Genomic DNA, 13333 nt, shown 5'->3' on the forward strand with positions numbered 1-13333 from the left:
ACTCGGTCTCCTCATCTTGCCCAAGCAAGTCTCTTCCTCTCTGCTCATCATGGGAGCTTTCACATGCTCCACTTCCAACGTGGACTGGTTAGCACATGCCTAGGCTACTGGGTGGTCCTTCATGATACTTTAGCCCAGTGCAACTCAGAACTCCTAAGCTCAAGGAGATCCACCAGCTTCAGCCACCTTTGTAGCAAAGTATAACTAAAGTGCCACCACGCCAAGCTCCATTGTTCTTTAATATTTAATGTCCTTTGGACTACTGTTCAATCAAATCACAGGTCTATCCAGAAGGAAAAAAAAAAAACCATAGATTTAGAGTAGGAAGAGACCTTGGGGACCAATCCCCTCATTTTACAGATGAGGAAACTAAGGTGCAGAGGAGTTAAGCAGCTTGCCCAGGATCACAGAGTTAGTTTGTGTCAAAGGAAGAATCTGAATCCAGCTGGGCCTTCCTGATTCCAAGCCCAGCACCTGATCCACCGTACCACATTGCCTCTATTATTATTGTTGTTAGTAATAATTATAGTTAAGTGCCAAAGGTGTATTAGGAAATAAACAAAGTGCAAAAATAATCGCTCCCTTCAGAGTTCATAGTCACCTCAGAGATGGAAAATCTTATTTTCACTTCACACTAGAAGAAAGAGTTCGAATTCTTTATCAGGTGGCCAACGATACCCCCTTTCTAGTACCTTTCCCCATTGCCACGCTCATTTCTATTCCCCTCTCCAAGATTTCCAAAAGGAGATCTTTTTTTAAATGAAAAAACAAAAACAAAAACAAAAACCTTCTCATTCCCAGCCCCAAGGAGGTGGGCCACATGGAATTTAATAAAGCCTGTCATGTAAACTCCTAAAGATTAAAAGTGGTATGATCACACAATGTCTAGCCTCCATTTTTAGGTGCTTTTCAGTTTTCTCTGCATGTTCATTTCATCTTATTGACTTTCCCACTTCCAGTCATCTGTTTTGTCACTGGACCTCTGAGCTGTTGAACTTCTTCCACCCAGATTGTTGCTAGTCTAACCACCATTTATCTATTTTGTTGTTCACAACCTGTGGTTTCATTGGCATGGTGAACTCCCTGTGAAGAAACTCACACGTAGATGAGTAACTCATAGTTTCAGAGTTCCTGGGACACTGAGAGGCTTGTTCAATCATACAGCTACTATGTTAGAAGTAGGATTTGAATCTAGGTCTTCGCAACTCCAAAGGCTACCTTCTTTAACCATCACATCATCTGCCTCTCCTATCAAAGAGGACCCTAGGGGCAGCTAGGTGGTGCAGTGAATAGAGCTCTGGCCCTGGAGTGGGGAAGACCTGAGTTCAAATCCAGCCTCAGGCACTTAACACTTACTAGCTGTGTGACCCTGGGCAAGTTACTTAACCCTGATCGCCTCACCAAAAAAAAAAAAAAAAAAAAAAAAAAAAAAGAGGACCCTAACAAAGGCCTGGCTTCTTGCTAATTTTACCAGTCAAGAACTAAAATTCTCTTTTACATTCTTCTTTCTTCGGGCTTATGCAAAGGCAGTAAATCGTCTAAAAATCATTTGCGGGCTACTCATCTTTCTGCTGAGCCAAATAAAACTAGGTATCTATACCTTATTTGTAATGGAACACAGCTATGTAATATTTGTGTTTTCCATCTGAAAAGAATTTAGTATGATGTGAACATTTTTATTGCTGTCTACTGCTTTTCCCCAGAAGTAATAATGCTAAGGGATAATTCATAGCAGCTTGCATTTGACTCCTAAATTGCTGTCCTCCTAGGAGCCACAGACAGAGCTTTTCACATATTAACTAATAAATAAATATTTGTTGGTTGATTTACCAACAAAAAGGGTTCACCCTCTCCTCATAAAGCTTTTGGCTGCACCAAAAGCAGAAATGATACCTGAATTCCATTCTGCACAGTGAAGAATAGGAATCTGAGGGACTGAGGGACCATTGAATTTGAGGACCTAAAAACTTTGGGGAACTCAGGTTAGCTGGAGGGATCAGAAAACTCTCCTACTCCACACCCCTCCCCCCTCCCCAAACAGCATAATTCTTTTTATTTGTAGCCACTTTCTTTTCTATAGGCTTCCTGGAAGAGGGCTAGAGATGGGGGGGTTTGGAGGAAAACTCTTTTCATGAACTGCCAAGCAATACAAAGGCAGTCCCAAGAATAATACCCTTCCACGAATTCAGAGAAACTTCTTGAACCCTGGGAGGTTCGAATTAGTAACTAATTAGCAGTATTTCCCTAGCTAAGGCTCTTCAGGGGACCAAGGAAAGACATTCCTCTGTAATCTACCTCACTGTGATTTTCAGTTATCTATCAGACTTCCTAGTCCCAGGCAACATTGTGTAGCAGGTGATTTTTTTCCTTTGATAACTTCATCCTCTCATTTCTGTACTCCTATGACATCTCCCAGTGCCCTAGTGCCCTTTTGCCCTTGTCCTGCAGAATTCAACTCCAGGCTTACAATTGTCTGTCCAGAAACTTTTTTGGTAGCATTCTACCTGGTCCACCCTTCCTAGAAGCGTCCCTGCTCCAAAATTACCTCTTCCCGCACTGGATTTGAAGTTAGAAGACCTTGATTTATGTTTTAGTTTTACCAGTTATTACCTGTATGGCAATATGAAGAAATTTCACCTCTCTGGGTTTCTAATAATTCATCTATAAAATAGGGGGTTGGACTAGATTGATCTCCAAGGCTGCTTCCAATTGTATGATCCTAGGATCCCCTACCTCAGCTTCCTCCTCCCCCCAGAAAAATTTCCATTGCCTGTTGGTTGGTTGAACTGGTATCTGCTTAGTAAGTGTTAGTAAGAATAGAATTCCTGTTGAACTAGTTCATCACAAGGTGTGAGTGACTACTAGGTTTAATGCTAAAACGGAGTAGTTTCCTTTTAAAAGAGAAATGGGGGGGGTTAACCCACAAATAATCTCTAATTGGTTGGCTGTGGGTGGAGACCTTTTTGAGCAGGGTCTAGGATCTTTCTGGTTGTTCCTTACTAACTCAGAGTTATAACCTATAATCCTCCTGCCTGCCTCTCCCCCTCCCTCCACTACTTCTCGGTGGAAAACAGTATTCAGCTGCTTTGCATCTTCTGAAAGGTTGCTGACTGAGACTTGAATTATAATATTATCTATAGCACAATGGATAATATGGGAATTCCTATAACTGCAGGTTTAAAAAAAAAAGAAAAAGAAAACTGAGGCCCAGAAAAGTGATGTGATTTGCCCAAGATTTCACAGGTAATAACACAGAGTTTGGGATTTGAGCCCAGACCCACAGATTTTAGAATGAAGCTAATGACTTTGCGCAACTCTGCCTCACTTAAATCCGATTCATGCTCAAGTCCAGACATTACCCTCCTGGTGTCACTGGTCCTTTTTGGAAGCAAAGGATGAAGAACAGTAATAGATTCCAAACCCAGTGTTCTTTCTGCTGAACTTGCCACCTCTGTGCTTCTATTTGAGCAGTTAGGTGGTGCAATAGCTAGAATGTTGGGCCTGAAGTCAGGAAGACTCACCTTCCTGCGTTCAAATCTGACCCCCGATACTAGCTATGTGACTCTGGTCAAGTCACTTAATCCTGGTGCCTCAGTTTCCTTATCTGTAAAATGAACTGGAGAAGGAAATGGCAAACCACCCCTGGTATTTCCACCAAGAACCCCCCAAATGGGATCACAAAGAGTTGGATGCAAATGAAAACGACTGAACGACAACAAATGCTTCCATTCAGTGATTTTATGTGAGTTAGCTCCCTGATCAGGTGTGACTGCTCCGGCAAAGTGTTGACTTTTGTCCCTAGCAAATAAATTGGAAGATGACAAGGGTAGAATCATCTCATCTACTAATCATTTTACAACCTCAAGTGACGAGTCCCATTCCACAAACTAGAAATGGGCAGAGAGAGAAATCTTCGTGCAGGTTGTAGTATATCGGGTGAAGGCTGGGAACAAGCCCCAAAGTGCCATTATGCAACACGATGGGTGATTCATTTAAGCGGGGTGTGGGCCACGCTGGAGTTAAATAGTGTGTCAGGGACCAATCAGACCTCACCTGCCTCAGTCATACAGGCCAGCCCAGGAGCTTCCTCAAACTCTGGAACCTTAAATGTCCGCTGCTGAGAAAGGTGAAACTTCACTCGGCCAGATCCAAAGTTACAGCCCTCAGTCACATTGTCCTTTACCCTCAGCCCTGCTGAGGAAAAGAAGTCAAAGTATGTGACCTATTCCAGTACCTGGAAACCACACCCTTAAGAAAAGAATGTGACTGATTTCCTTTTGAGTGAATAAAAGATAAGACAAAAGAAAGACCGGGTGATGGAGAGAGACAGAAAAACAACAGAGACAGGGAGGGAAAGAAAGACTTTTTTCTATTTTATGTCCATTCAGAGGCCTTAGATGCTTTAGGAACGGACCGGTCCTTTTGGATCTCAGGCCAGGTCCTATTTAGAAACAGGAGAATGCACTATATCAGTGGTGGCAAACTCAAATAGAAATGAGGAGGGTCAATAAACAGTACATAAATATCCTTTCGACCTGCATGTTGATTCAGTTTTAAAACATAATATTATCTTTCTCTTATTGTATTTTTATTTATTTTGTTAAACATTTTCCAATTGTATTTTAATCTGGTTCTAGCCACACTCAGGAGGGTTTTAGGCCACATGGACCCCTGGGGCCAGGTGTCTGCCATTTCTGAACTAGATGACTTCAGAAGGTCTCCCTGACTAGCTAGAAATAAAGTAAAGTAGAACTTCCATGACATGTATTTCCACCTTTCCTTATTTATGTTTTTATTTAATGTATATTTCTAATATCTCTGTCTTCATCATTAGGGTCTTAGATTGTTCTAAATTCCAAACCATTAGGAAGGAGCCCTAAAGTTTTGGTGCCTAGAGATCAAAGGTTCTTAAATTTTGAGTTGGAAGGGACTTTGGAGTTTATTTAATACAACCCTTCCATTTTACAGGTGAGGAGATTCATTCTTATAAACCTTAAGTGATTTATTTAAGGCCACACAGGTAGCAAATAGCAGAACTAGAATTTGAACCCAGATACTTTGGACTACACAAGCAGCTAGGTGGCACAGTGGAATAGGGCCTGGAATCAGGAAGACTTATCTCTTTTTTTTTTTTGGCTAGGCAATGGGGTTAAGGGACTTGACCAAGGTCACACAACTAGTAAAGGGCAATGTGACTGAGGGCAGATTTGAAGTCAGGTCCTCGTGACTCCAGGGCAGGTGCTCTATCTATTTCGCCACCTAGCTGCCCCAAGATTCATCTTGATAAGTTAAAATCTGGCTCCAGACACTTACTAGTTGTGTAACCCTGGCAAGTCACTTAACCCTGTTTGCTTCAGTTTCCTCTTCTGTAAAATGAGCTGGAGAAGGAAATGGCAAACCACTCCAGTATCTTTGCCAAGAAAATCCCAAATGGGGTCATGAAGAGTCAGACACAACTAAACAATAACAACAAACTTTGGACTCCAAATCAGACACTCTTTTCATGTACTACTGAAGATGCTTGACAATATTACTTTCTTTGTACAGAAAGTAATAAGACTCTTTATACAGAGTCTAACAATATGTGATACTAATATAGGTATTTAATTGAGACATCTAACATAACAGATCAATAAGATGGAGTGCCTTTGTTTCAGGTTTTGAAGCAACCCATCTTCTACTTTTATCCTTTGCAATCCTCTTACGCAGAAAATGATTTAAAGCAGTTCCAGCATTCTGAGACAAGGCAAGTTGGAGAGTGTGGTTCCTTCTCTCTTTTATATTGCGTTCTTATATATTGAAAACTTGTTGCCGCCTGTGCCAAAAATAAACAAGAGATTGTTTTGGGCATGATGGAACACACCTATAACCCTAGCTGCTGAGCAAGCTGAGACTGATGGATCACTTGAGTTTGGAAGTTCTATGCTATATGATCTGGTGACCACACTGTTTGGCACCAGTACGGTGAACCCTCCAGGATGCCTAATGAAGGGCAAACCTGTCCATGTCACAGATGGTTAGAGCTTTCCATGCTTCTCCAGTAGCGAGATCAGATCTGGGAATGGTGGCTATATTCTCCTCTGGAGTAATAAAAGGGGAGCTTGGCTCAAAAATGAAAAAAGTTTGGAACTGTACCATCTTCTGGTTATATGCATCTTACATTGCACAAAGTTTTAAACACAAGTGGCAGTTTTTCTTCTACAGCATGGCAAAAGTGGAGTTGAAGTGAGTGCATGAAGAGTAAGAATGTAACTTCCCTTTCTTTTTTTTCAGTCACAAATACACAATTTTCTACATTTAATAGACAACTGAAGAGAGCTTTTTTATGGAAGGTGTAAACTTTGACAATCAAGTTGAAGTTTTGGTACAAGGTGAGTGATGCTGCCCTCCTTTCCTCCCAGTTCCTTCTTTAGGAATGTAAAATAGTGGGCAACACTTATTTACCCATGTTCCTCATGACTTTGTTTTTAAGGGACTTTGAAGCTCATGGACCCTCTGGATCTGGGTTTGGAACTACAAGGAACCAGAAAGGCTCAGGGCTTGTCTCCCAGTTACACAAGTAGAAAGTGGCACAGCTAGGATTTTAATCCAGATCATACTTGAATAATAATAATAGCTAACATTTATATAGCACTTACTGTATTTCAGGTGCTGTACTAAGTGCTTTACAATTATTATCTCATTTGTTCCTTAAAACAACTCTGGGAAGTAGGTGCTATTACCTATCCCCAATTCACAGATAAAGAAATGGAGGCAAACAAGGGTTAAGTGATTTGCCTAGGGTCAGCTAGTAAGTACCTGAGAACAGATTTGAACTCAGGTCTTCTTGACTCCAAGTCCAGTGTTCTATCCACTGTACCATTTACCAATTAAATGATCAACTACAGATGGGGTTGAGCTGCTAAATGCTTAACAAGTAGCTCTCCGAAAATGAAATATATACAGAATACACTTTTGTTTAATTTACATTATTAACATTTTCTTTATCACTTTCTTAAGTCTAGACAATCAACAAAATGATAAACCAATCCTTAATTGTCGTTAGGTCATTTTCCAGTTGTGTCCAGCTCTTCCTGACCCCACATCCCTTAAAGGATGTTAAGGAATCTTTCTGAAGTTATAGAAGAAAGGCTCTTCTCACTAGATTTCTCTTGATTCAACTCCAAGCACAAGAAGAGATGCCCAAAGGATGATGTAATAGAAGTTTTCAAATACATAAAGTATGATAGTCTCCATTTCTATGGAAATGAAACAAATTCTTGAATTTTAGCATGAGGAATTTATACTATACACCAGGGATAATTTCCTGACCCTGAGAGTTGTCAGACATGAAAGAGTGAATGGGAGAGAAGAGGGTGTGCCATCTCCTCTGTACATCTGTTACCTAGCACAGCATTCTGTACAAAATCCACATGAAATAAATATTTATTGAGTTTGTTAAATTTTTAAAAATAGGTCTATATTACTGGGTACAGTTTTTCATATTGGGATCCTCAGAGTCATAGGTAGGAAGGACCTCATATGTATTACCTTATATGTATTTATCTGCTAACATGTCCCTCTCTCCTGAAGAATGTAAGCTCCATGAGGGCAAGGGATAGTCTACATTTTGTAGACCATAAGCCCAGGGCCTAGGGCAGTGCCTTGCCCATTATAGGCTTTAGATTGCTGGACCTGGGGTTAGGAAGACCTGTGTTCAAACACAGCCTCAAACATTTAGTAAATGTATTAGCTATGTGCCCTGGTCAAGTCACACAACCAATCTGGATTTTAGTTTCCTTCATCTGTAAAATGAGAAGTTTAGACTAGATGGCATATAAGGTCCCTTCGACCTCTAAATACATGATTCTATGAATGAGCCTATTAAATTTGGATGAGGATTTTAAATTTCAGAAATAAAATATTTCAAGGAAAGAGGTGGAAATAACATGAGACTGGGTTGGGTAATACAAAGAGAATTGGACAAAGAGTAAGGTCACAAAGATTGACTGGTAAATATTTAACAATCAGCTCTCTGGGGGAGAGGAGGAACCAAAACCATGTACACAGGACACACTTTTAAGTTGAATCCACATTACTAACATATTCTCCATCACTTTTTTTAGTCTAGACAATCAACAAAATGGTAAATCAAGCCCTAATTTTTAGCATTTGCCTATTTCAAAGATGTAAACGCTCACACTGAAAATTTAACCAAAGTTCAAGCAAGTTCCATCATACCCATGGTTTGACTCGTTGCTGTTGATGAGTCCTACTCTTCATTACCCCATTTGAGATTTTCTTGGCAAAGACACTGGAATGGCTCGCCATTTCTTTCTGCAGCTCATTTTACACATAAGGAAACTGAGGCAAACCGGTTAAGTGACTTAACAAGGGTCACATAGCTAATAAGTGTCTGAGGCCAGATTTGAACTCAGGTCCTCTTGACTCCAGGGCTAGTGTTCTATCCACTGCACCACCTAGCTGCCCTGCTACTTAAATCCAATTCACAGGCAAGTTAAGATGGTGGTCCTCTTTGAGAACAAAGGTTGAACAACAAGAAAACTTACTAGCCGCTGTAACTATGAACAAGTCATTCCGTTGAATTCTGAATTGAACCTCCCCCCCACCCCACCCCCACCCATTTTGTAGATGAGGAAACAGAGAGGGGGAGTAATTTGCTCCAGGTCTCAAAAGGCAGTCAGTAGTCAAATTAGGGTGCTGGTCCTGGTTCCAGGGTCCTCTGACCCAGAATCCATTGCTCTTTCTGCTACAACAAACTATAAGCCTGTCAATCAGATTGAGGCTTCACTAGGACTGTTAGGACAAATACCAATAGTTAGACTACCCATAATTTTGTTGGTGTAGGTAATTCTCCCACCAGTGATTACGGTCTCTGAAACTCAGTGTTCTCTGAGAGTTGGTGTGGCTGAAAAGCCCATCCTCCTAGGGCCCAGCTGGTGATGAACCTTTCCAACTCTGTTGGGCTAACCCTTGACCAGCAGACATCTTCCACACCTTTACGGCTTGGCAAGGCCCGCAAGACATTGCTCTCTACTGGCATCGGTTCAAGAACCCAGGCTCAACTTCACACCACCAGGAGGCATCAGTGGAGGACTTGAGTAGAGGATGATTAGGACACTTTTTTTGGTCCAGATCTGTGATTAAGTCAAACTTAAAAAAACAAACACATGTTTCTTTTATTCTTAATTCAATTTTTAAGATGTAGTAAGCACTGGCTATGAGGAAGATATCAGATAAGAAGAACTTGAATTTTGTTTGGGATCTTCAAAAAAGGATGCAAAATTTTCACCCTAAAAAGCCTCTCCAAACAACTTTCCTCCCTTTCTTCAAATCTGGGCCTATCTCAAATGCCCTTTTACAGTCTGTCTGAGGTATATATGCTGATGGATAGGAGCTGCTTAATTTTATATCATTGTCCAGACAACAGGAATCCTTTATTTACTTATTTTTCCTCTGGGGATTGTTATACTAAACTCTTTTGAGTACTTGAGGGTCTCATTTAGGAGGCTCTGTAGTATCCTGAGGTTTGATATAATCAGCACAATGCCAGTCACCAAAAGGACCTCACTTCTTCCATTTGGATTCTATAGTGGATTTCCTCTATGACAAACATCTTTAGTGAGCATGAATTGCTTTGTTTTATGCCTTATTTGATGCTATATGGCTACGAGTCATGGAATACCACAGTCAAAAATGTGGGTGACTAGAGGACAACAGAGAGATATACAATGGGAATAAGTACTCAACAGAATATTCAAAACGATGACTTGCATGAAAGAAGTGGTATAAATGATATCATTCAGGAAGATGATCAGAAAAGGAAGCCATCAGTCCATGGACCTAGGATGAGGTATATCATATTGATGGATATCCTAGGTGCTGCTTTGATAATCACATGATATCAAAAGGCATTTTGACACATTCTCTTGGCTGTGCTTCTGACTCTCTGGACTTTGCTACTATAACTCAGCTGCCTTTTTGAACCTAGAATTTCCCTCAGCACCTAGAGCATCCTCAATGTGGAATATCCTACTTTCATGCTGGCCTCCTTCTCCCACTGGTCCTTCTGGGAAACCTTCATTTTAGGGAAGGGTCCAGGCTGCTTCGCTTCCTTCCTGGCTATGATTCTGACTCTCTTGACTTCCCCACCATGCCCCAAATGTTCCTCCACCTTTTTAAAACAAAATCCTTTTATGTGTCATCTTCCTCTATCAGAATGTAAGTTCCTTGAAGGCAAGGATCAACTTTCTTTTTGCTTATATTTGTATCCCAGCAATTGACACAATGCCTGGTACATAGTAAGCACTTAGTAAATGCCTGTTGTCTGCCTATTGCCTTTCCAACCTGTGGGGTGGACTGGCTTAGAGGATTTATGGGAGGACCTAGAGAAAAGTTACATAGGATGAGAGGTCAAGGATGGAGATGATCCATAGGAGTACCCTCATCCATGCAATTATGGAGCCATTGAAGTATTGAAGTATGAACTAGGCTCTGGGAAGAAAAAGATGAAACAATTTCTGACCTCAAGAAGTTTCCAGTCTAGTATGAGAAATTTTCCATTCTGAGATCCTGTGAGGGATGGAAAGCTTGATTTCAAAATGTGCTTTTTAATATTTTGACAGACATTATTGGTGTAGGTGTTTTTTCTCTTGATGCTTCTTACAACCCTTCCATGACCTCTCACATCCTGTGTAGTTTTTGCTTATTTCTTTCCATAAAGGTTCCATTCAACTACTGACCTTTCCATTTTCCTTTTAATCTTTAGATTAATATATGAAGCTTCAAAAAAGTATTTAAGGGAAAAGATTAATTAAGAGAGGGAAGACATTAGAATTAAGAGGGATTGGGAAAGGCTTCCTATAGAAGATGGGATTTTAGTTGGGATTTAAAGGAAGCCAGGGAAGTGAGAAGGTAGAATTGAGGAGAGAGTATTTCAGGCTTGAGGGACAGCCAGAGACAATGCCCGGATTGCCTAGATTTCCCCCTGGCTGGATGGAAGTCCTCTTCTTTTTTTTGTGCAGTTGTCAGAGGTTCCCCTAGCATTCTGCTAGGCTTAGGGGGTTGTGACCTTTGTAAAGTTCTGAAGCTACCTTTCCTCTGCCTGTGTAGTTTATCTTCAGACCAGGGCTACTATTGCCAATGGGAAGTCCAAATCTTCCAACCCTTTGAAGATCACAAGGTTTTCCATTGGTCAAAGGGGCTCCCCTCTCTGACCTTCCCCCAAGTGATTCCTATTTATGGACTTGGCTGTAACTGTTCTACTACTAGGCTGGCCAGGTACTGAAATTCTGGATTTCAAATTCACTTGCTTTTTTATCCCAGCCCCCTAGGACATGACTAATTTTCTTCAGCCAAGTGCAATACACTTCCTGTGTAGTGTCATCTCATTTTATCTAATCCCTAGAAACATTTCAGGTTGATTACAGACATTTCCACACTAGTTTATGCCTTTGATTGATTGATTGATCCAATAGGAGTGTGTAAGAATTGTTTATACCTACTTTAATCTCTGTGTTTAATTCTATGATTAATTCTATGTTTGGAGGCATTTTCAGCAGATAAAGGCAGTGGGGCCTTCAGCATTTTGTTATTTACCTTAATTGGGGTTGAGAGGTATGAAACACCCTTTTTATACTAGGTAATAAATTCCCTAAAGGAAAGGTCTACCTCAGGTTTTTTTCTTTTCTTCTCCCTGCACATAGTAGGTGCTGGATAAATATCTGTTTAATTTATTCAATTTTAGTTTTGGAGTGGTAGGAGTGAAGAAAGGGAAGGACATTCCAGGCCTATGACTCAGTTTAAGAGAAGGCCTAAGGAAGAAAAAAAATTGGATAGACAGGAAAAAAGGGCTTTCTAAGGGTGTGTCTAAATACTTTTGGCAGGAGTGAGTAGTTGTGACTACACCCAATTTCCCTGCACCACCTCCAAACAATGACAGATACATCTTTTTTTTTTTTTTTTTAAAGGAGAGGAAAGGGAAGAAGCCCTTACAAGAAAATCTTCTGTAGGAAGACCTCCCGAAGGAAAACCTTTTGAGAAAACTAGTAGAAAAAAATAAACAAAGAAAGTATTCATGAAAAAAAAGGCATCAAAATGTTACTAGAGAGTAAAAGAAAGTAAGGATAAATCTCCAAAAGGAAAGAAAAGTAATAAAATGACAACTGTGAAAGAGAGAATGCATGTGTTGCAAGAAACTCCAGAATGGTTTATAATTACAATGAAAGATATGAAAGAAGAGCTGGTATCTCTACAACTGGAGATAAGATGGCTAAAGGAAGAATTTAAAGGGACAAATACAAAGGCTGATAACACGAAAAAGATATTAGAACATTTTAATGAAACAATGTATGCTCTGAGAAATTGATCAGCTTAGGGTGACTGAAAAAATTCAGAAATGGAAGAACATACAATTGAGAACAAATTTAAAATGGCAAATCTGGAAAAAAAGACAAAAAGCAAAATTTCAGATCTCCAGAAAACAAAGAAACAGAAAACAGCTTAGTGAAACAGTCTCAGAATTATTTATTTCCTGGAAAAATATAAATAAAAATAACTTTAATACTATATTCCAGGAAATCAAGTGAGAAAATTGTGTGGAGGTATTAGAAACAGAGGGCAGGGTGCAAAAGACCAGAATCCACAGGATGCCAACAAAGAGGATCTACGTTTAGATCCTTTAGTTAACTCACCCAGAAATGGTAGTTTCATAGTCCAAGAGAAAATCTTACAAATCAGGAGAAAACCATTTATATATTGACAAATACCAATTTGGAATGTACAAGACTACTTGAGGGCATGAAATTAAAGAAGAAATTTGGAGTCTGGTATAATAAAAAAAATAAAAATTAGTAATCCCAATTAACTATCCCCCCAAATTAAGCACATACCCATGACAAAAGATGATTTTTCAATGATATCAGAAAATTTATTTACTTTCTGATGAGAAATCCAGACCTGGGAATGGTCTTCAACTTGTAGATCAGCTGAATAGCTGAAGATAATCTAGAAGTCAATGTTAGTGTAGCAATTACAACTGCTGCTGGGCTCAGGGGACTTGGGTCCTTCACCTCCCTCTTCACTAAAGAGCCCTCAATGAACCTAGGCATTTATGGACTAGGTTCAGTCCTGAAGAAGCCTGACCACCTACAAAACGGAAGGGAAGAGATAAGAAAAATAGGGGGAGAGAATAAGCATTCTATAGAACCTATTATGTACCAAGCACTGTGTTAAGTGCTTTTAGAAATAGTATCTCATTTCATCCTCACAATAACCCTGGGAAGTAATTGCTATTATTATCTCCATTTTACAGATGAGGAAACTGAAGCAAACA

The sequence above is a fragment of the Vombatus ursinus genome, unplaced genomic scaffold, assembly GCF_900497805.2.
Source record: "Vombatus ursinus unplaced genomic scaffold, bare-nosed wombat genome assembly UNPS02014807.1, whole genome shotgun sequence".
NCBI lineage: Eukaryota > Metazoa > Chordata > Mammalia > Diprotodontia > Vombatidae > Vombatus > Vombatus ursinus.